The sequence below is a fragment of the Pongo abelii genome, chromosome 2 (genome assembly GCF_028885655.2).
Source record: "Pongo abelii isolate AG06213 chromosome 2, NHGRI_mPonAbe1-v2.0_pri, whole genome shotgun sequence".
Classification (NCBI taxonomy): Eukaryota; Metazoa; Chordata; class Mammalia; order Primates; family Hominidae; genus Pongo; species Pongo abelii.
In genome coordinates, this window is record NC_085928.1 from 8,698,932 (window position 1) to 8,720,093 (window position 21,162).

General features: G+C 47.0%; 1 non-coding gene across 1 annotated transcript; it reads right to left on the minus strand.

Annotated features, from left to right (window-relative positions):
* Positions 1-3,412: 3,412 nt before the first annotated feature.
* On the minus strand, positions 3,413-3,520 carry LOC112132942 (small nucleolar RNA U13). Its single transcript, XR_002914642.1, has one exon. It is a non-coding gene; the product is annotated as a small nucleolar RNA U13 (small nucleolar RNA).
* Between the last annotated feature and the right edge of the window lie 17,642 nt (positions 3,521-21,162).

A 21,162-nucleotide genomic window follows, 5' to 3' on the forward strand; every position in this document is an offset into this window, starting at 1 on the left:
ATTTGAACAGTGGACTTTGAGAAAAGCAGATTGCCCTCTGTAATCAGGTGGGCCTCATCCAGTCAGTTGAAGGCCTGAAAAGAACAAAAAGACTGACCTCCCCTGAGCAAGAGGGGATCTGCAGCAACAGCCTTTGGACTTGACCTGTGATTCTGTGTCCCTGGGTCTCCAGACTGCCGGTCCAGCACGCAGGTTTTCGACTTGCCAACCTTCATCATCATATGAACGAATTCCTTCAACTCTCTCTGTACACACTTCCTATTGGTTGTTTCTCTGGAGAACCCTGACTAATACACGGATGCCAATGTTTATTTTCCAGGGGACATTCAGACACAGGGTCAATCCTTTGCACTCCAGAGTATTTGTAATGATGATTTCTGCCCTGCTGACTTTTTTCCTTTCTTCATCCAGTATTTTAGGGCCAACTTCATTTTAAGTGGGGTGGGGAGAGGAATGAGAAGGAAGAGGGAAAATTCTTGCCATTGAAAATGCATCTGGGGGCCAGGCAAGGTGGCTCACACCTGTAATCCAGCACTTTGGGAGACCAAAGCAGGTGGATCACCCAACGTCAGGAGTTCGAGACCAGCCTGGCCAACATGATGAAACCTTGTCTCTACCAAAAGTACAAAAATCAATCGGGCATGGTGGCAGGTGCCTGTAATCCCAGCTACTCGGGAAGCTGAGGCAGGAGAATCACTTGAACCCGGGAGGTGGAGATTGCAGTGAGCTGAGATCACTCACTGCACTCCAGCGTGGGCAACAGAGCAAGACTCCATCTCAAAAAAAAAAAAAAAGAAAATGCATCTGGGGCCGAGCATGTTGGGTCACGCCTGTAATCCCAGCACTTTGGGAGGCAAACATGGGTGGATCACTTGAGCCCAGGAGTTCGAGACCAGCCTGGCCAACATGGTGAAACCCCATCTCTACTAAAAATACAAAAATTAGCTGGGTGTGGTGGCACATACCTGTAGTCCCAGCTACTGAGGAGGCTGAGGCAAGAGAATTGCTTGAACTTGGGAAGCAGAGGTTGCAGTGAACCGAGATTGCTCCACTGCACTCCAGCCTGGGCAACAGAGCAAAACTCTGTCTCAGAAAAACAAACAAACAAACAAACAAACAAAAAAAAACAAAGAAAATGCATCTGAACTTCGACCCTCCAAATGAACTTACTTTATTTCATGTATTTATTTTTTTTTTGAGACAGGGTCTCACTCTGTCGTTCAGGCTGGAGTGCAATGGTGCAATCTTGATTCACTGCAACCTCCCTCCGCCTCGTGCCTCAGCCTCTCAAGTAGCTGGGATTACAGGTGTGTGCCACCATGCCCAGCTGGTTTTTGTATTTTTAGTAGAGACAGGGTTATGCCATGTTGGCCAGGCTGGTTTCCAACTCCTGGCCTCAAGCAATCCACCCACCTCGGCCTCCCAAAGTGTTGGGATTACAGGCGTGAGCCACTGCACCTGGCCGAACTTTACTTTTTCCCAAATCAACTTTGGGGATTCTGTCCCAAGAAAACACATCTAGATGTGGAAAAAGTTTTATGTACAAAGAATTCAAATACAATGTGCTATGGTTTGCTTTTTTTTTTTTTTTTTGACGGAATTTCAGTCTTGTCATCCAGGCTGGAGTGCAATGAATGGTGTGATCTTAGCTCACTGCAACCTCTGCCTCCCAAGTTCAAGCGATTCTCCTGCCTCAACCTCCCAAGTAGCTGGGATTACAGGTGCCCACCACCATGCCCGGCTAATTTTTGTATTTTTAGGAGAGATAGAGAGTTTCACCATGTTGGCCAGGCTAGGCTGGTCTCAAACAAACTCCTGACCTCAGGTGATCTGCCCACCTCGGCCTCCCAAAGTGTTGGGATTACAGGCATGAGCCACTGCACCTGGCCTGGTTTGCTATTTGACCCCTCCAAGTCTCATGTTAAAATGTGTTCCCCAATGTTGAAGGTGAGGCCTGGTGGAAGGCGGGTCATGGGAGCACACCCCTCATGGCTTGGTGCAGTCCTCACACTAATGAGATGAGTGAATTCTCACTATGTTAGTTCCCAAGAGACCTGATTTTCAAAAAGAGCCTGACAACTCCCTCCCCTCTTTCCTGCTCCCTCTCTCACCGTGTGACCCACCAGCTCCCCTTCACCTCCAACATGAGTGAAAGCTTCCCTGAGGTCTCACTAGGAGCAGATGCTGGCGCCAGGCTTCCTGAACAACCTGCAGAACTGTGAGCCAAATAAACATCTTTTCTTTATAAATTACCCAGTCTCGGGTATTCCTTTATAGAGACACAAACAGACTAAGACATAATGCCATTTGTGGGGGCAGGGGGGACTTGGAAACAAACTAGATATCCCAGAAAATGAGTGGCATAGAAATGATCTTCATGAAGGATTTGATTGAAGTAGTGATTGGAATTCTAATATTGATTGGAAAATGCTAGTAAGTGAAAAAAACTGAATAGCTGTTTATCATTGCAATTTCCCACCCAAACTTAAATGTTCCTCAATAAAAGATGAATTAATAAAAATAAAATGAATGAATACAATAAAATTAAAAATGACTAAGTAGGCCACGCATGGTGGCTCACGCTTGTAATCACAGCACTTTGGGAAGCCAAGGTGGGTGGATCACTTGAGCTCAGGAGTCCGAGACCAGCCTGGCCAACGTGGCAAAATCCTCTCTCTACAAAAAGCTATTAGCCAGGTATGGTAGCGTGCTCCTGTAGTCCCAGCTTCTCAGGGAGGCTGAGGTGGGAGGTTAGCTTGAGCCCAGAAGGTCGAGGTTGCAGTGAGCTGAGATCGCACCACTGCATCTCAGCCTGGGAGACAGAGTGAGACTCCATCTCAAAAAAAAAATTGACTAAGTAAAAACAGATGAACCATGAAAATATGTTCTCAATTACTCTCATAAATAAAACAATCATAAATATATATTTAAATATATGGGTGTGTATATACCCACATGTCCACCCACATATGTATATATACACACACATTTTGGGGAGAAAGCCTGGAAGGATATTCAGTCAAAGTTAGGAAGAAATCTCTCTCTGGAGGGGGCTGGATTTCAATTTCAGGCCTTTTATTATTATTATTATTTTTTTTTTTTTTTTGAGACGGAGTCTCGCTCTGTCGCCCAGGCTAAAGTGCAGTGGCGCCACCTTGGCTCACTGCAAGCTCCGCCTCCCGGGTTCACGCCATTCTCCTGCCTCGGCCTCCCGAGTAGCTAGGACTACAGGCGCCCGCCACCACGCCCGGCTAATTTTCTTGTATTTTTAGTAGAGACGGGGTTTCACCGTGTTAGCCAGGATGGTCTCGATCTCCTGACCTCGTGATCTGCCCATCTCAGCCTCCCAAAGTGTTGGGATTACATGCATGAGCCACAGCGCACGGCCTAGGCCTTTTATTATTATTTTTCATGTCTGGTAGGTAATGTGCTGACATCATAACAAGGTTTGAGAAAAGAACTTCTCACTCACACAAGAATGAGAAAAGCCAATCACCACACTTATAAACTACAAAAGGCTCCTAATTTTCTTTGTAGTTTTAGAGAAAAATTTTTGGTTATGATCATGAATTAGTTATATATAGCCAGGAAAATCAATAAAGCTATTTCCATTTTTTAAAGAAGGGAAAAAGTTGGGCTAGATAATTTGTGTGGTTATGATCTCAACTATATACAACTGTTCAGAGGACACCAGAAGGAAATACCGCAATGGCGAGCCCCATTGTTCCCTCCGTGCCTTCACGCTGGTATGTTTACTTTCTAAGAATGTATCTTTTCCAGAGGTAGAAAAGAGAAAAGCTGGGATGCTTAGACTAACCGTGTGTTAATAGTGACTGTCTTTGGCTAAAGGAGCTTACAGAGATTGCTGTATTACTTAAAACAAAATTATTACTATGTATTGTGGTAAAACATACATGGCATGGGCTGGGCATGGTGGCTCATGCCTGTAATCCCAGCACTTTCGGAGACAAAGGCAGGTGGATCACTTGAGGTCAGGAGTTCAAGACCAGCCTCGTCAATATGGCAAAACTCCATCTCTACTAAAAAAATCCAAAAATTAGCTGGGCAAGGTGGCGCTTGCCTGTAATCTCAGCTACTCAGGGGCCTGAAGAATCACTTGAACCCAAGACGCAGAGGCTGCAGTGAGCCAAGATCGGCCTGGGCGGCAAAGCGAGACCCTGTCTCAAGAATAAACCCCCAAAACCAACCATACATGGCATAGTATTTATGAGAGAACACAGTATTTTGAGAGAATCACATCTCATTCACACAACAGCAAGAAAAGCCAATCATCACACTTTTAAACTACAAAGGCTCCTAATTTTCCTAATTTTAAGCATCCATAAAATCCGTAAAGTGGAGAGTGCAGGGACCTTAGGCACATTCACACTGCTGTGCCACCATGAACACCATCCATCTCAGAATGCTTCCATCTTCCCAAACTGAAACTCTGTCCCCACCAAACTCCCTGTGCGCCCCCTCCCCCAGCCTTGGTGGCCACCACCCACTTCTGTCTTGGAATGTGACCACTCTAGGGCCCCCAGGCCGTATTGGTTCCTCTTCTGGGCATGCTCATAAACTTCTGTCTTGGTGCAAAGAAGTTGGGCAAGAGCTGAAGGAGGAGGCTTGGTCCTGACCGAGAGGCTTGCAGGGGTAAAACAGCACCTGCACAGCTGGGTGGGGTCCAGGCAGTGCTGACCCAGTGTCCATGGGACTCCAGGAAAGAAAGCAAGGCTTTGTCCCCTGCCTAGGAGACGACAGGAGAGTTTTAACTAAATACATTTTGTAGGTTGGACACGGTGGCTCACGCCTGTAACCCCAGCACTTTGGGAGGCCGAGGCAGGCGGATCACGAGGTGAGGAGATCAAGACCATCCCGGCTAACACGGTGAAACCCCATCTCTACTAAATATACAGAAAATTAGCGGGGCGTTGTGGCGCATGCCTATAATCCCAGCTACTCAGGAGGCTGAGGCAGGAGAATGGCGTGAACCCAGGAGGCGGAGCTTGCAGTGAGCCGAGATCGCACCACTGCACTCCAGCCTGAGCGACAGAGCGAGACTCTGACTCAAAAAAAAGAATAAATAAATAAATACATACATTTTATGATCATTTTCCTTCCCTGTCATTATAATATGGGAAATCCACAGGGATTTTCTATTTTGCCACCGTTGTATCAGTCTTCTCTTTTCCTTCGGTCTAGGGCAAGCTTGTCCAACATGTGCCCCAGGATGGCTTTGAATGCTGCCCAACACAAATTTGTAAACATTATGAGGATTTTTGCAATTTTTTTTTTTAGCTCATCAGCTATCATTAGTGCTAGTGTATTTTTTTTTCTGTTTATGGTGTGAGATATAAATTAAATTTTATTTTTTCCAACTTGAGAGTCAATTGTATACCTGCTTTTTATTGTATCCTATTTTTAAATTACAATTTCTTTCTTTCTTTTTTTCTTTTTTAGAGACAGAGTATCATTCTGTCACTCAGGCTGGAGTGCAGTGCTGTGATCATAGCTCACTGCAGCCTCCACCTTTTGGGCTCAAGTGATCCTTCCATCTCAGTTTCCCAAATAACTGGCACTACAAGTGTGTGCCACCATACCCAGCTAATTTTCTCATTTTTATTTTTTGTAGAGATGGGGGTCTTGCTATGTTGCTCAGGCTGGCCTTAAACTCCAGGGCTTAAGCAATCCTCCCTCTTCGGCTCCCCAAAGTGGTGGGATTACAGGCGTGAGCCACCACACCCAGCTAAAATTATAATTTCTAATTGTCTAAAAATGCAATAGATTTTTGTGCATTGATCTAATATTAAGTAACATTTCCAAAATCCCCTACTAATTAGTGTTAGTGTATTTTATGTGTGGCCCAAGACAATTCTTCTTCCAATGTGGCACAGGGAAGTCAAAAGATTGGACACCCCGGTCTAGTGTAAAATTCCAGAAAGGTTGGTTTCTAGAGCCCAAGTCTGCTCAGCCTGCACCTGCCTGAGACCCCAGAGGAGGGGCAGTCAGCCAGCAGGGGTCTGCCACAAGATCCCTTCCCAAAGGTCGGTGTCTGTGTTGGGGGGTGAGGGTATTGTCACAAAATAAACCCCCACCAGCTGCTGCCTCCCATTTGTTTGCTTGGTTTTTACTGCTCCTTGTTGAGCAGGGCTAACTCACAGGCAGAGCACCCAGAATCGCTGCGCCTACAGCTTTTGAGAAGCCCTGTCTGGTGGAGGACACATTCTGGTCCACTCCAGCAGATGCCACAAAGGCAGTATCTTAATCACTAAGAAGGTCAAATCTGTAGCCTATTTGTCATCCTAGCTTGTTTCCAAGAATCCCTAAAGTTCAAGAATCAAAGACCCCAGGTGGGTGAACAAGGAGGAAGGTAGGGGGCAGAGGCAGAGCACTTGGCCTCAAAGCAGCTGTATTCATCTGAGAATGCCACACAGCCATCAGGCATCCTTTCTGTGAATTTTGTTTCCATGCTTAATACAGAGTTTTTGGGTTGACCAGCAGTTCCTAAGTTGAGTGCCTGTGGGCAACCATGAGAAGAGGACTTACAAGACTGGCATGGGGGCCAGACTGCTTGGGTTCAAATCTCACCTCTGCTATTTACCGTTTTGTGCCTCAGTTTCCCCATCTGTAAAATGGAGAGGAGGAAGGTGAGGTGAGAAGGGTGTTCACTGCCCACAGCCATGAGGTAGCTCTGAAGCCAGCCCAACTGCTCCACAGAACTGATGTTCATGGTTTCTTTGAATAAACATAGAAATTGATCCTCCCAGTCTTAAAACTTGAGAAAGTTACATTTGTTTAATTTGAGTTCCTCTCTTAGGAAAGCAACTATCAGGCCTCCCAGATAGTGTCAAGGAGTTGAAACTCACCACATCATCTGCACAATGAGAGGCTAGACCCCTCACCCATCATGAGTGCCTAACTGACCACCTGCTTCCTGTTGACCTCCCTAATTCCTGTTTTCCCACACATGGTTACGTTTCTTCTCTGTTATATGACCCCTAGTTTTAGTCCATCAGGGAGATGGATTTGAGACTGATCTCCCAACTCTGACTACAGCACCCAATGAAAGCCTTCTTCCCAGACGATACTTATTGTCTCATTGGCTTTCTGTGCAGTGAGCAGCGGGACCTAGACCTAGACCCTGGTGTTGCGGTAACAGTTCAGAGGTTTATACACCTTCCTAAGGGTGAGGGACTTGGTGCAGTGCTTGGTACTTAAACGTCCCCTGCATACGTGACCCCTTGGTGATCTTTACCTCTCCACAGCTTGCTCCTCATCTGAACCACAAATTCAGAATTTCCCTAAACTAGCTATAAAGGAAAACATTGGAATTCATGACATGGAACGTGAGCACTAAAGCTGACACATGGTGGACGTGCAACAGATAGAAGGGCAGAGCTCACAGCAGAGAGGGCACAGGAGGTGGAAAAACCCACAGGAAGCTTACTCTGAGCCTTCAGGGACCCCGCCAGCAATATGTCCTTGCGGGACATAACATTTTTAGTTACTAAAATAGAAGGAAACTTGATAAAATGTGAGCACCCCATGCCAGCAGAGTGACCACGAGGCTTTTCCATGCTTTCAGGGTTGGAGATGTTCTGAGCTCATGAGAGGTCCTCTGGGAATTCACCAGAAGGAAATAATTTGGGGAGGGTGGTATGCTGGCCGGCGACAGTACTGTCTGTGAAGGCACGAAGAAAACAGGCCCACAGCCTGTGTCCGGAGTTTGTTCCTTCCAGTGGGTTCTTGGTCTTGCTGACTTCAAGAATGAAGCCACAGACCTTCGTGGTGAGTGTTAACAGCTCTTGAAGGTGGCACGGACCCAAAGAGTGAACAGCAGCAAGATTTATTGCAAAGAGTGAAAGAACAAACTTTCCAGTGTGGAAGGGGACCCGAGTCGGTTGTCACTGCTGACTGGGGTGGCCAGCTTTTCATTCCCTTATTTGTCCCCACCCACATCCTGCTGATTGGTCCATTTTACAGAGTGCTGATTGGTCCATTTTACAGAGTGCTGATTGGTGTGTTTACATCCTTTAGCTAGACACAGAGCGCTGATTGGTGCATTTTTACGGAGTGCTGATTGGTGCATTTACAATCCTTTGTTTTTATGGAGTGCTGATTGGTGCATTTACAATCATTTAGCTAGACCCAGAGTGCTGATGGGTGCGTTTTTACAGAGTGCTGATTGGTGCATTTACAATCCTTTAGCTAGACAGAAAAGTTCTCCAAGTCCCCACTTGACCCAGGAAGTCCATCTGGCTTCACTTCTCAAACCCACAAGAGGCTAGTGTAGGGTGGTGCCCATGAGCTGCCACAGAGCAAGGACATGAATTTGGGAAATACATATTGCATGTCCTCCTACAGAATGGCAAAACAGCAAAGTTTTAGAGCCTGCTGTGTATCAGAATTTAGACAATGCAAGCCTCAATGCCCAGCCATGGGCTTCTTAGTCTAGAGCAGTAGTTTTCAAACTTTTTGCTCTCAGGACCCATTCTTAAAAATTCTGGAGCACCACAGAGAGCTTTTTATGGGTTATATCTACCAATAGTTACGGTGTGTGAAAATAAGGGGAGACAGTTTAAACATACTTAATGTGTCACTTTGTTTACAATCATAATGATAAAGCTTAAGGATGTTAATGAAAATAAAATACTTTATTTTTTTATTTTTATTTTTTTTGTTTTTTGTTTTGTTTTTTTGTTTTTTTCTTTATTATTATTATTATTATTATACTTTAGGTTTTATGGTACATGTACGCAATGTGCAGGTAAGTTACATATGTATACATGTGCCATGCTGGTGCGCTGCACCCACCAACTCGTCATCTAGCATTAGGTATATCTCCCAATGCTATCCCTCCCCCCTCCCCCCACCCCACAACAGTCCCCAAAGTGTGATGTTCCCCTTCCTGTGTCCATGTGTTCTCATTGTTCAATTCCCACCTATGAGTGAGAATATGCGGTGTTTGGTTTTTTGTTCTTGCGATAGTTTACTGAGAATGATGATTTCCAATTTCATCCATGTCCCTACAAAGGACATGAACTCATCATTTTTTATGGCTGCATAGTATTCCATGGTGTATATGTGCCACATTTTCTTAATCCAGTCTATCATTGTTGGACATTTGGGTTGGTTCCAAGTCTTTGCTATTGTGAATAATGCGGCAATAAACATACGTGTGCATGTGTCTTTATAGCAGCATGATTTATAGTCCTTTGGGTATATACCCAGTAATGGGATGGCTGGGTCGAATGGAATTTCTAGTTCTAGATCCCTGAGGAATCACCACACTGACTTCCACAATGGTTGAACTAGTTTACAGTCCCACCAACAGTGTAAAAGTGTTCCTATTTCTCCACATCCTCTCCAGCACCTGTTGTTTCCTGACTTTTTAATGATTGCCATTCTAACTGGTGTGAGATGGTATCTCATTGTGGTTTTGATTTGCATTTCTCTGATGGCCAGTGATGGTGAGCATTTTTTCATGTTTTTTGGCTGCATAAATGTCTTCTTTTGAGAAGTGTCTGTTCATGTCCTTTGCCCACTTTTTGATGGAGTTGTTTGTTTTCTTCTTGTAAATTTGTTGGAGTTCATTGTAGATTCTGGATATTAGCCCTTTGTCAGATGAGTAGGTTGCGAAAATGTTCTCCCATTTTGTAGGTTGCCTGTTCACTCTGATGGTAGTTTCCTTTGCTGTGCAGAAGCTCTTTAGTTTAATTAGATCCCATTTGTCAATTTTGGCTTTTGTTGCCATTGCTTTTGGTGTTTTAGACATGAAGTCCTTGCCCATGCCTATGTCCTGAATGGTAATGCCTAGGTTTTCTTCTAGGGTTTTTATGGTTTTAGGTCTAACATGTAAGTCTTTAATCCATCTTGAATTGAGTTTTGTATAAGGTGTAAGGAAGGGATCCAGTTTCAGCTTTCTACATATGGCTAGCCAGTTTTCCCAGCACCATTTATTAAATAGGGAATCCTTTCCCCATTTCTTGTTTTTGTCAGGTTTGTCAAAGATCAGATACTTGTAGATATGTGGCATTATTTCTGAGGCCTCTGTTCTGTTCCATTGATCTATATCTCTGTTTTGGTACCAGTACCATGCTGTTTTGGTTACTGTAGCCTTGTAGTATAGTTTGAAGTCAGGTAGTGTGATGCCTCCAGCTTTGTTCTTTTGGCTTAGGATTGACTTGGCGATGCGGGCTCTTTTTTGGTTCCATATGAACTTTAAAGTAGTTTTTTCCAATTCTGTGAAGAAAGTCATTGGTAGCTTGATGGGGATGGCATTGAATCTGTAAATTACCTTGGGAAGGATGGCCATTTTCATGATATTGATTCTTCCTACCCATGAGCATGGAATGTTCTTCCATTTGTTTGTATCCTCTTTTATTTCCTTGATCAGTGGTTTGTAGTTCTCCTTGAAGAGGTCTTTCACATTCCTTGTAAGTTGGATTCCTAGGTATTTTATTCTCTTTGAAGCAATTGTGAATGGGAGTTCACTCATGATTTGGCTCTCTGTTTGTCTGTTATTGATGTATAAGAATGCTTGTGATTTTTGCACATTGATTTTGTATCCTGAGACTTTGCTGAAGTTGCTTATCAGCTTAAGGAGATTTTGGGCTGAGACAATGGGGTTTTCTAGATATACTATCATGTCATCTGCAAACAGGGACAATTTGACTTCCTCTTTTCCTAATTGAATACCCTTGATTTCCTTCTCCTGCCTAATTGCCCTGGCCAGAACTTCCAACACTATGTTGAATAGAAGTGGTGAGAGAGGGCATCCCTGTCTTGTGCCGGTTTTCAAAGGGAATGCTTCCAGTTTTTGCCCATTCAGTATGATATTGGCTGTGGGTTTGTCATAAATAGCTCTTATTATTTTGAGATACGTCCCATCAATTCCTAATTTATTGAGAGTTTTTAGCATGAAGGGTTGTTGAATTTTGTCAAAGGCCTTTTCTGCATCTATTGAGATAATCATGTGGTTTTTGTCTTTGGTTCTGTTTATATGCTGGATTACATTTATTGATTGCGTATATTGATTTGCATATATTGGGATGCCTTGCATCCCAGGGATGAAGCCCACTTGATCATGGTGGATAAGCTTTTTGATGTGCTGCTGGATTCTGTTTGCCAGTATTTTATTGAGGATTTTTGCATCAATGTTCATCAAGGATATTGGTCTAAAATTCTCTTTTTTTGTTGTGTCTCTGCCAGGCTTTGGTATCAGGATGATGCTGGCCTCATAAAATGAGTTAGGGAGGATTCCCTCTTTTTCTATTGATCAGAATAGTTTCAGAAGGAATGGTACCAGCTCCTCCTCGTACCTCTGGTAGAATTCGGCTGTGAACCCATCTGGTCCTGGACTTTTTTTGGTTGGTAAGCTATTGATTATTGCCACAATTTCAGCTCCTGTTATTGGTCTATTCAGAGATTCAACTTCTTCCTGATTTAGTCTTGGGAGGGTGTATGTGTTGAGGAATTTATCCATTTCTTCTAGATTTTCTAGTTTATTTGCCTAGAGGTGTTTGTAATATTCTCTGATGGTAGTTTGTATTTCTGTGGGATCGGTGGTGATATCCCCTTTATCATTTTTTATTGCATCTATTTGATTCTTCTCTCTTTTTTTCTTTATTAATCTTGCTAGCGGTCTATCAATTTTGTTGATCCTTTCAAAAAACCAGCTCCTAGATTCATTTATTTTTTGAAGGGTTTTTTGTGTCTCTATTTCCTTCAGTTCTGCTCTGATTTTAGTTATTTCTTGCCTTCTGCTAGCTTTTGAATGTGTTTGCTCTTGCTTTTCTAGTTCTTTTAATTGTGATGTTAGGGTGTCAATTTTGGATCTTTCCTGCTTTCTCTTGTGGGCATTTGTGCTATAAATTTCCCTCTACACACTGCTTTGAATGCATCCCAGAGATTCTGGTATGTTGTGTCTTGGTTCTCGTTGGTTTCAAAGAACATCTTTATTTCTGCCTTCATTTTGTTATGTACCCAGTAGTCATTCAGGAGCAGGTTGTTCAGTTTCCACGTAGTTGAGCGGTTTTGAGTGAGATTCTTAATCCTGAGTTCTAGCTTGATTGCACTGTGATCTGAGAGACAGTTTGTTACAATTTCTGTTCTTTTACATTTATTGAGGAGAGCTTTACTTCCAAGTATATGGTCAATTTTGGAATAGGTGTGGTGTGGTGCTGAAAAAAATGTATATTCTGTTGATTTGGGGTGGAGAGTTCTGTAGATGTCTATTAGGTCCGCTTCGTGCAGAGCTGAGTTCAATTCCTGGGTATCCTTGTTGACTTTCTGTCTCGTTGATCTGTCTAATGTTGACAGTGGGGTGTTAAAGTCTCCCATTATTAATGTGTGGGAGTCTAAGTCTCTTTGTAGGTCACTCAGGACTTGCTTTATGAATCTGGGTGCTCCTGTATTGGGTACATATATATTTAGGATAGTTAGCTCTTCTTGTTGAATTAATCCCTTTACCATTATGTAATGGCCTTCTTTGTCTCTTTTGATCTTTGTTGGTTTAAAGTCTGTTTTATCAGAGACTAGGATTGCAACCCCTGCCTTTTTTTGTTTTCCATTGGCTTGGTAGATCTTCCTCCATCCTTTTATTTTGAGCCTATGTGTGTCTCTGCACGTGAGATGGGTTTCCTGAATACAGCACACTGATGGGTCTTGAGTCTTTATCCAATTTGCCAGTCTGTGTCTTTTAATTGGAGCATTTAGTCCATTTACATTTAAAGTTAATATTGTTATGTGTGAATCTGATCCTGTCATTATGATGTTAGCTGGTTATTTTGCTCGTTAGTTGATGCAGTCTCTTCCTAGTCTCGATGGTCTTTACATTTCGGTATGATTTTGCAGTGGCTGGTACCGGTTGTGCCTTTCCATGTTTAGCGCTTCCTTCAGGAGCTCTTTTAGGGCAGGCCTGGTGGTGACAAAATCTCTCAGAATTTGCTTGTCTGTAAAGTATTTTATTTCTCCTTCACTTATGAAGCTTAGTTTGGCAGGATACGAATTCTGGGTTGAAAATTCTTTTGTTTAAGAATGTTGAATATTGGCCCCCACTCTCTTCTGGCTTGTAGGGTTTCTGCCAAGAGATCCGCTGTTAGTCTGATGGGCTTCCCTTTGATGGTAACCCGACCTTTCTCTCTGGCTGCCCTTAACATTTTTTGCTTCATTTCAACTTTGGTGAATCTGACAATGATGTGTCTTGGAGTTGCTCTTCTCGAGGAGTATCTTTGTGGCGTTCTCTGTATTTCCTGAATCTGAATGTTGGCCTGCCTTGCTAGATTGGGGAAGTTCTCCTGGATAATATCCTGCAGAGTGTTTTCCAACTTGGTTCCATTCTCCCCGTCACTTTCAGGTACACCAATCAGACGTAGATTTGGTCTTTTCACATAGTCCCACATTTCTTGGAGGCTTTGCTCGTTTCTTTTTATTCTTTTTTCTCTAAAGTTCCCTTCTCGCTTCATTTCATTCATTTCATCTTCCAGGGCTGATACCCTTTCTTCCATTTGATCGCATCGGCTCCTGAGGCTTCTGCATTCTTCACGTAGTTCTCGAGCCTTGGTTTTCAGCTCCATCAGCTCCTTTAAGCACTTCTCTGTATTGGTTATTCTAGTTATACATTCTTCTAAATTTTTTTCGAAGTTTTCAACTTCTTTGCCTTTGGTTTGAATATCCTCCCGTAGCTCGGAGTAATTTGATCGTCTGAAGCCTTCTTCTCTCAGCTCGTCAAAGTCATTCTCCGTCCAGCTTTGTTCCGTTGCTGGTGAGGAACTGCGTTCCTTTGGAGGAGGAGAGGTACTCTGGTTTTTAGAGTTTCCAGTTTTTCTGCTCTGTTTTTTCCCCATCTTTGTGGTTTTATCTACTTTTGGTCTTTGATGATGGTGATGTACAGATGGGTTTTTGGTGTGGATGTCCTTTCTGTTAGTTTTCCTTCTAACAGACAGAACCCTCAGCTGCAGGTCTGTTGGAGTACCTGGCCGGCCGTGTGAGGTGTCAGTCTGCCCCTGCTGGGGGGTGCCTCCCAGTTAGGCTGCTCAGGGGTCAGGGGTCAGGGACCCACTTGAGGAGACAGTCAGCCCGTTCTCAGATCTCCGGCTGCGTGCTGGGAGAACCACTGCTCTCCTCACAGCTGTCAGACAGGAACATTTAAGTCTGCAGAGGTTACTGCTGTCTTTTTGTTTGTCTGTGCCCTGCCCCCAGAGGTGGAGCCTACAGAGGCAGGCAGGCCTCCTTGAGCTGTGGTGGGCTCCACCCAGTTCAAGCTTCCAGGCTGCTTTGTTTACCTAAGCGAGCCTGGGCAATGGCGGGCGCCCCTCCCCCAGCCTCGCTGCCGACTCGCTGTTTGATCTCAGACTGCTGTGCTAGCAATCAGCGAGACTCCGTGGGCCTAGGACCCTCTGAGCCAGGTGCGGGCTATACTCTCCTGGGGCACCGTTTCCTAAGCCCGTCGGAAAAGCACAGTATTCGGGTGGGAGTGGCCCGATTTTCCAGGTGCCGTCTGTCACCCCTGGAAGGGGAACTCCCTGACCCCTTGCGCTTCCCGAGTGAGGCAATGCCTCGCCCCTGCTTCGGCTGGCGCACGGTGCGCTCACCCACTGACCTGCGCCCACTGTCTGGCACTCCCTAGTGAGATGAATACGGTACCTCAGATGGAAATGCAGAAATCACCCGTCTTCTGCGTCGCTTGCGGTGGGAGCTGTAGACCGGAGCTGTTCCTATTCGGCCATCTTGGCTCCTCCAATAAAATACTTTAATAAAAACAAAGCTGGGCATAGTGGTGTGTGCCTGTAGTCCCATCTACTTCAGAGGCAGAGGTGAGAGTGAGAGGTGACAGCCTGCTGGCGGCCCTCACAGCCCTCACTCGCTCTGGGCGCCTCCTCAGCCTTGGTGCCTACTCTGGCCACGCTTGAGGAGCCCTTCAGCCCGCCGCTACACTATGGGAGCCCCTTTCAGGGCTGGCCAAGGCGGGAGCCGGCTCCCTCAGCTTGCAGTGAGGTGTGGAGGGAGAGGCGCGGGCGGGAACCGGGGCTTCGCAGCGCTTGCCGGCCAGCGCAAGTTCCAGGTGGGCATGGGCTCGGCGGCCCCGCTCTCGGAGCCCACGGCCGGCCCGCAAGCCCAGGGCAGTGAGGGGCTTGGCACCTGGGCCAGCAGCTGCTATGCTTGATTTCTCTCCGGGCCTTAGCTACCTCCCTGCAGGGCAGGGCCCGGAACCTGCAGCCCGCCATGCCTGAGCCTTCCCTCCCCAACCACTCCCCGCGGGCCTCCATGGGCTCCTGCGTGGCCCCAGCCTCCCCGACGAGGGTCGCCCCCTGCTCCAGGGCACCCAGTTCCCACTGACCACCCAAGGGCTGAGGAGTGCATTCCCATTGACCACCCAGGGGTTGAGGAGTGCGGGCACACGGCTTGGGACTGGCAGGCAGCTCCACCTGCGGCCCTGGTGCAAGATCCACTGGGTGAAGCCAGCTGGGCTCCTGAGTCTGGTGGGGACTTGGAGAATCTTTATGTTTAGCTAAGGGATTGTAAATACACCAATCAGCACTCTGTATCTAGCTCAAGGTTTGTAAACACACCAATCAGCACCCTGTGTCTAGCTCAGGGTTTGTGAATGCACCAATGGACACTGTATCTAGCTACTCTGGTGGGGACTTGGAGAACCTTTATGTCTAGCTAAGGGATTGTAAATACACCAATCAGCACTCTGTATCTAGCTCAACGTTTGTAAACACACTGATCAGCACCCTGTGTCTAGCTCAGGGTTTGTGAATGCACCAATCGACACTCTGTATCTAGCTACTCTGGTGGTGATTTGGAGAACCTTTGTGTCCACACTCTATCTAGCTACTCTGGTGGGGACTTGGAGAACTTTTGTGTCTAGCTCAGGGATTGTAAACCCACCAATCAGCACCCTGTCAAACGGGCCAATCAGCTCTCTGTAAAATGGACCAATCGGCTCTCTGTAAAATGGACCAATCAGCAGGATGTGGGTGGGGCCAGATAAGAGACTAAAAGCAGGCGGCCTGCGCCAGTAGTGGCAACCTGTTAGGGTCCCCTTCCACACTGTTGGAGGTTTGTTCTTTTGCTGTTTGCAATAAATCTTGCTGTTGTTAACTCTTTGGGTCCACACTACCTTTATGAGCTGTAATGCTCACCACGAAGGTCTGCAGCTTCACTCCTGAGCCAGCGAGACCACGAATCCACCAGAAGGAAGAAACTCCGAACACATCCAAACGTCAGAAGGAACAAACTCCGGACGCGCCACCTTTAAGAACTGTAACATTCACTGCGAGGGTCTGCGGCTTCATTCTTGAAGTCAGTGAGACCAAGAACCCACCAATTCTGGACACAAGAGGATTGCTTAAGCCTAGAAGTTCGAGTACAGCTTGGGAAACATAGTGAGACCCTGTCTCAAGAAGAATAGATATGTTCCAAAACAAAATAGTGAGAAGTGTGCCATTGTTCTATATTTTTTGCAAATCTTTTAAACGTCTGGCATAACAGGAGGTAGCTGGATGCCGTGTCTGTGTCTGCAGACACTGCTGTGATGTCACAAATCATGTGGCCTCTGGAAAATTCTCTTTTATTTTTAGAGGGATTTTAATTTCAGAAAACCACAGTGGAAAAGGCTGATAATGGCCTACAGTATGAAAATAGTTTTGAACATGTGGACCTCTCTGAAAGAGTTTCAGGGAATCTCATCTCCCCAGCGGTCTCTGGAGCTCTGCTTTGAGGACCAGTGCCCTGGAGAAATAGCCGCATAGGTGCACAGGGCTGCACACGGCAGCTTGTTCGTAAAGGAGAATGCTGGAGCAATTGCGCCAGAGGACACAGAGACCAAGAGAGACTATGCAGCAGCCACGGAGAGGGAAGGGCCTATGTGGCTAACACGGACAGGTGAGAAAAGCCAGTTTCAGAAGAATCCAAAAGTATGATATATTTACATAAAAACCTGCCATAAGACCAGCATATTTTCTGTGGGCATATATGCGTATCGCAGAGGTGGACCACCACCAGAATTGGGGGAGAGATGTACTATTTTAATTTTTTCCAAAAGCAATATATTTAACTGATGGCGGTGCAATTAAATTTGTTTTTTTTTCTTTTTGAGAGGGAGTCTCACTCTGTCACCATGCTGGAGTGAAGTGGTGCAATCTCAGCTCACTGCAACCTCCACCTCCTGGGTTCAAGTGATTCTCCTGCCTCAGCCTCCCGAGTAGCTGAGATTACAGGTGCGTGCCACCATGCCGGCTAATTTTTGTATTTTTAGTAGAGACGAGGTTTCGCCAGGTTGGCCAGGTTGGTCTCGAACTCCTCACTTCAGGTGATCCACCTGCCTTTGCCTCCCAAAGTGCTGGGATTACAGGCGCAAGCCACTGCAATTAAATATTAATGAAGTAATACAGTCTAGCTTTCCTGTCTGAATTTGATCCACTGTTTTAGAGATCCATCCAAGAAAGTAACACTTTCCCAAGATTTTGAGACATTTCTCAAAACCTGGAGTAGAAGTCCTCACTGCTTATTACCCAGAAGGATTGAAAATGAGAACTGCAGCCCCAGAGCCGGTTAGAAAGCTAACAATTAGAGGTCTGGGTGCTGCTGAGTCCCAGCGGGCTTTCCACGCCACCAGTCACCCTCCCAGCATGGGCCGAGCTGAGCCAGGACAGAGCTTCCACCTTCCGCTCACTTCCATTTCTAGCCAGTCCGAGTCCCAAAACCTCGAAAATAGGGAAACCGACAGTGCAGCCTTCAGTCTGTGGCCAGAGGCCCGAGAGCCCCTGGCAAGCCACTGATGTAGGTCCAAGAGTCCAAATGCTGAAGAACTTGGAGTCCGACATTCGAGGGCAGGAAGCATCCAGCAGGGGAGAAAGATGAAAGCCGGAAGACTCAGCAAGTGTAGTCCTTCCATGTTCTTCTGCCTGCTTTTATTCTAGCGGAGCTGGCAGCGGATTAGATGGTGCCCATCTAGATTGAGGGTGGGTCTGCCTCTCCCAGTCCTCTGACTCAAATGTTAATCTCCTTTGGCAACACCCTCACAGACACACCCAGGAGCAATAGTTTACATCCTTCAATCCAATCAAGTTGACACTCAATATTAGCCATCACAGCCGCTGACTGGGATCTGGACAGCAAATGTGCAAGCATATCTGTGCCCCTCAGGGCTGGCCATGGGCATTGTGCAGTCCTCTTTGTCCTCTGCTCTCCCGCTGGCCAGGGGCATGCAGAAGAGGGGAAGGACAGTTTCAGAAGCTGGGGAAGACAGTTTGTAGAAAGACTTGCCACCTGTGCCCAGTGCTGCACTATTAGCTGGTAGGCTTGAGCTCTACTTCCATAATAGACACCGTAGCATGTTGTCTTGTATGTTGAGAGTGGATTCTGTGTTACAGCAGAGAAGGAGGCCTCTCAGCGAGCAGGTGGCGCAGAGAGGCCTGTGATCAGGAAGAGCGGACGGATGGGTGGGTCAGTGGTTATAGCTGCTGGTAAAATTACCCTACACAGGCTGGGTGCAGTGGCTGCTCACGCCTAGTAGTCCCAGCACTTTGGAAGGCCGAGGCTGGCTAATCGATTGCTTGAGTCCAGGAGTTCAAGATCAGCCTGGGCAACATGGCCAAACCCCTTCCCTACAAAAGCTACAAAAATCAGCCGAGTGTGGAGGCGCATGCCTGTGGTCTCAGCTATTCGGCAGAGGTAGGAGGTAGGAGGATCGCTTGAGTCCAGGAGGCCGAGGTTGTAGTGAGCCATGATCGCACCACTGCAGGAGGTCAGTGTGAGGCTGGTGTCAGGGTAGGTGATGTGGACGGCTCTGAGGGAGGGAGGATCGTGTGAATTGCTGGCAGAGTTGCCCATGCAGGGGTATGTTTGGCCAACCATGCCTGTGGTGGGAGAGGCACTGAGGCTGGGGCTGGTGCTGTTGAATGCTGAAATTTTATCCCTAGTGTGCTTGCATTAGGAGGTGGGGCCTTTGGAAGGTAATTAGGGCCCTTATAAAAGTGCTTGAGGTTAGCCAGGTGCGGTGGCTTCGGGAGGCCAAAGCAGGAGGGTTGCTTGAGCCCAGGAGTTTGAGACTAGTTTGGATAACATGGGGAAACCCCGTCTCTACCAAAAATTAGCTGGGCATGGTGGCGCATGCCTATAGTCCCAGCTACCAGGGAATTTGAGGCGGGAGGCTGCAGTGAGCCATGATTGCACCACTGCACTCCAGCCTGGGCGACAGAGCAAGACCCTGTCTCAAAAAGAAAAAAAAAAAAAAAAGATGTGTGTGAGGGAACTGGCTGCCCCTTCTATCCCTTTCGTCCCTTCGCCAATGACAGGAAGAGGGCCCTCAGCAGACACTGAGTGCCAGTGCCTGGATCTTGGACTTTCCAGGCTTCAGAACCATGAGAAATAAATGTTCACGGTTTTTACAGTACCCAGACTGTGACATTTGGTTGTAGCAGCAAAAACTGGTGAAGGCAGACCGTGACCTTCCAGGGAGTCACCGTCTCCTGGGATGCTTGTGTGACCAGCCATCCACCTTGGGAAATCCCTGCCTGGCTTCAGAGGGCCCTCCACCCTCTCCACCCACAGGGGACTTGTTGCAGCCTGCAGGTTCTTACTGGACCGAGCAGGACAGGGGCCTGGTCCTGGAATTGCTGGCGGGTACACACGGCCTCAAGAAGGCACCGAAGCAGGGGGATCTGTATAGCACCCTATGTTGGGGGTTGGTGACTGAAGGGCCTTAGTTCCAGGGTCCCCCATGGGCCTGGAAGCTTTCGAGGGAGCACATGTGAAAGAGAGCAAGCAGGTGACCTGGGCCTGCACCCTCCTCCATGCAGCGGGTTGCAGAATAGCTCCCTCCTTACAGGCTTCCACAGGGAAACCCGAGCGTGACCCATGGGAGGTGCTGCATGCAAGCCTTGGACACACCTGGTACCCAAGGAGCAGATGCCAGCTTTTACGATTGTTCTTAGGCAGCCGTGTCACAGCAGAAATCGCAGGCTCAGCCTGATCCAATTGGCTGATGTTCTATTTGTCCTGCCTATGTATTTCCTAAAATTTCTTATTTAGTTGCCAACATTTAAAGACTTTAGAGAGTTCACGTAACAATCTAGCTTTCTGACCTCTCTGGAAGAACGGGACGCCTGGCACCTGGGCCCCCATCTCCACATGGTGGCAATTGGCTGAGCCCCTCTGGATGGAACACGGGCTCCCTGGTTTGCCACATTCCCTACCACTTCTTACTGGCCCCCACCTCTGGGTTTGGGCCTCCTGCTCACACCTGAGCTCTGTGAGTCAGTGCCTTCCAGCTGCACTCTGCACCCGCTTGGGCTACCTGGTGGAATCTTCCGACGCACAGGCCCACCCAAGCTGGTCTGCTGGTTACACATGGAGCCCCCCGAGGGGTGGGGTCCCAGTGTAATTATATTTGGATTTGGCTTGGCCAGTAACAGGCTCATAAATATTACCTCATGTGGTGGAGAAAAGTTTATGATTTTAACATCTGGCACCAGGATTCCTCAGAGGGGGAGAGTTGTCTTGTTTGAAGGATTTGGTGATTAGGGCTTGGGGTAGGAGGGGGACCCCAGGGTTTGGAGGTGCAGATGTTAGCCCTGTAGGAGCTTGTTTTCCATGAGAAAGAGGGGGATTTGTCTTGTTTCTGGAGAAGAGTAGAGAGGAGAAAAAGGAGAGAAGATGGAGGAGAAGACGGAGGAGAGGACGGAGCCAGGTGTGCCCTGGCAGCCTCACAGCCAAGGTGGAGTGGTCAGAGGCCGTGATGGAAAAGGGCCCGCCAAGCTATTTCTGTTGTAGGGACGGAAACCCCTCCTCTCCTCCCTCCAGGGGCCTTTGGGACACCCTGCTCTGCTCACTACCGTGCTGGAAGAGCGAGATTTCTGGGGAATGTGGCAAGGGCTGGGCCCCGGTGCAAAGCTGGCCTGGGCTGTCCAGGGTGGCCCACGCCAGAAGCAGACGGCTGAGGCCATGAGACCCAGAGTCCCAGGTCCTGGCTTGGGATGTTCAGAGACTGTGCAATTAAGGGTGAAGGGTGGGGGAGGTGGGCAGCCCATTTTACTAACAACTGGAGAAACAGGGAAGCCCCAACTGATGTCTGGTTATAACAAAATGGAGCCAGGTTTTCAGAAGGAGTCAGACTCAAGTGCTGAGAGGGGAAAAAAAAAATCTCTGAGC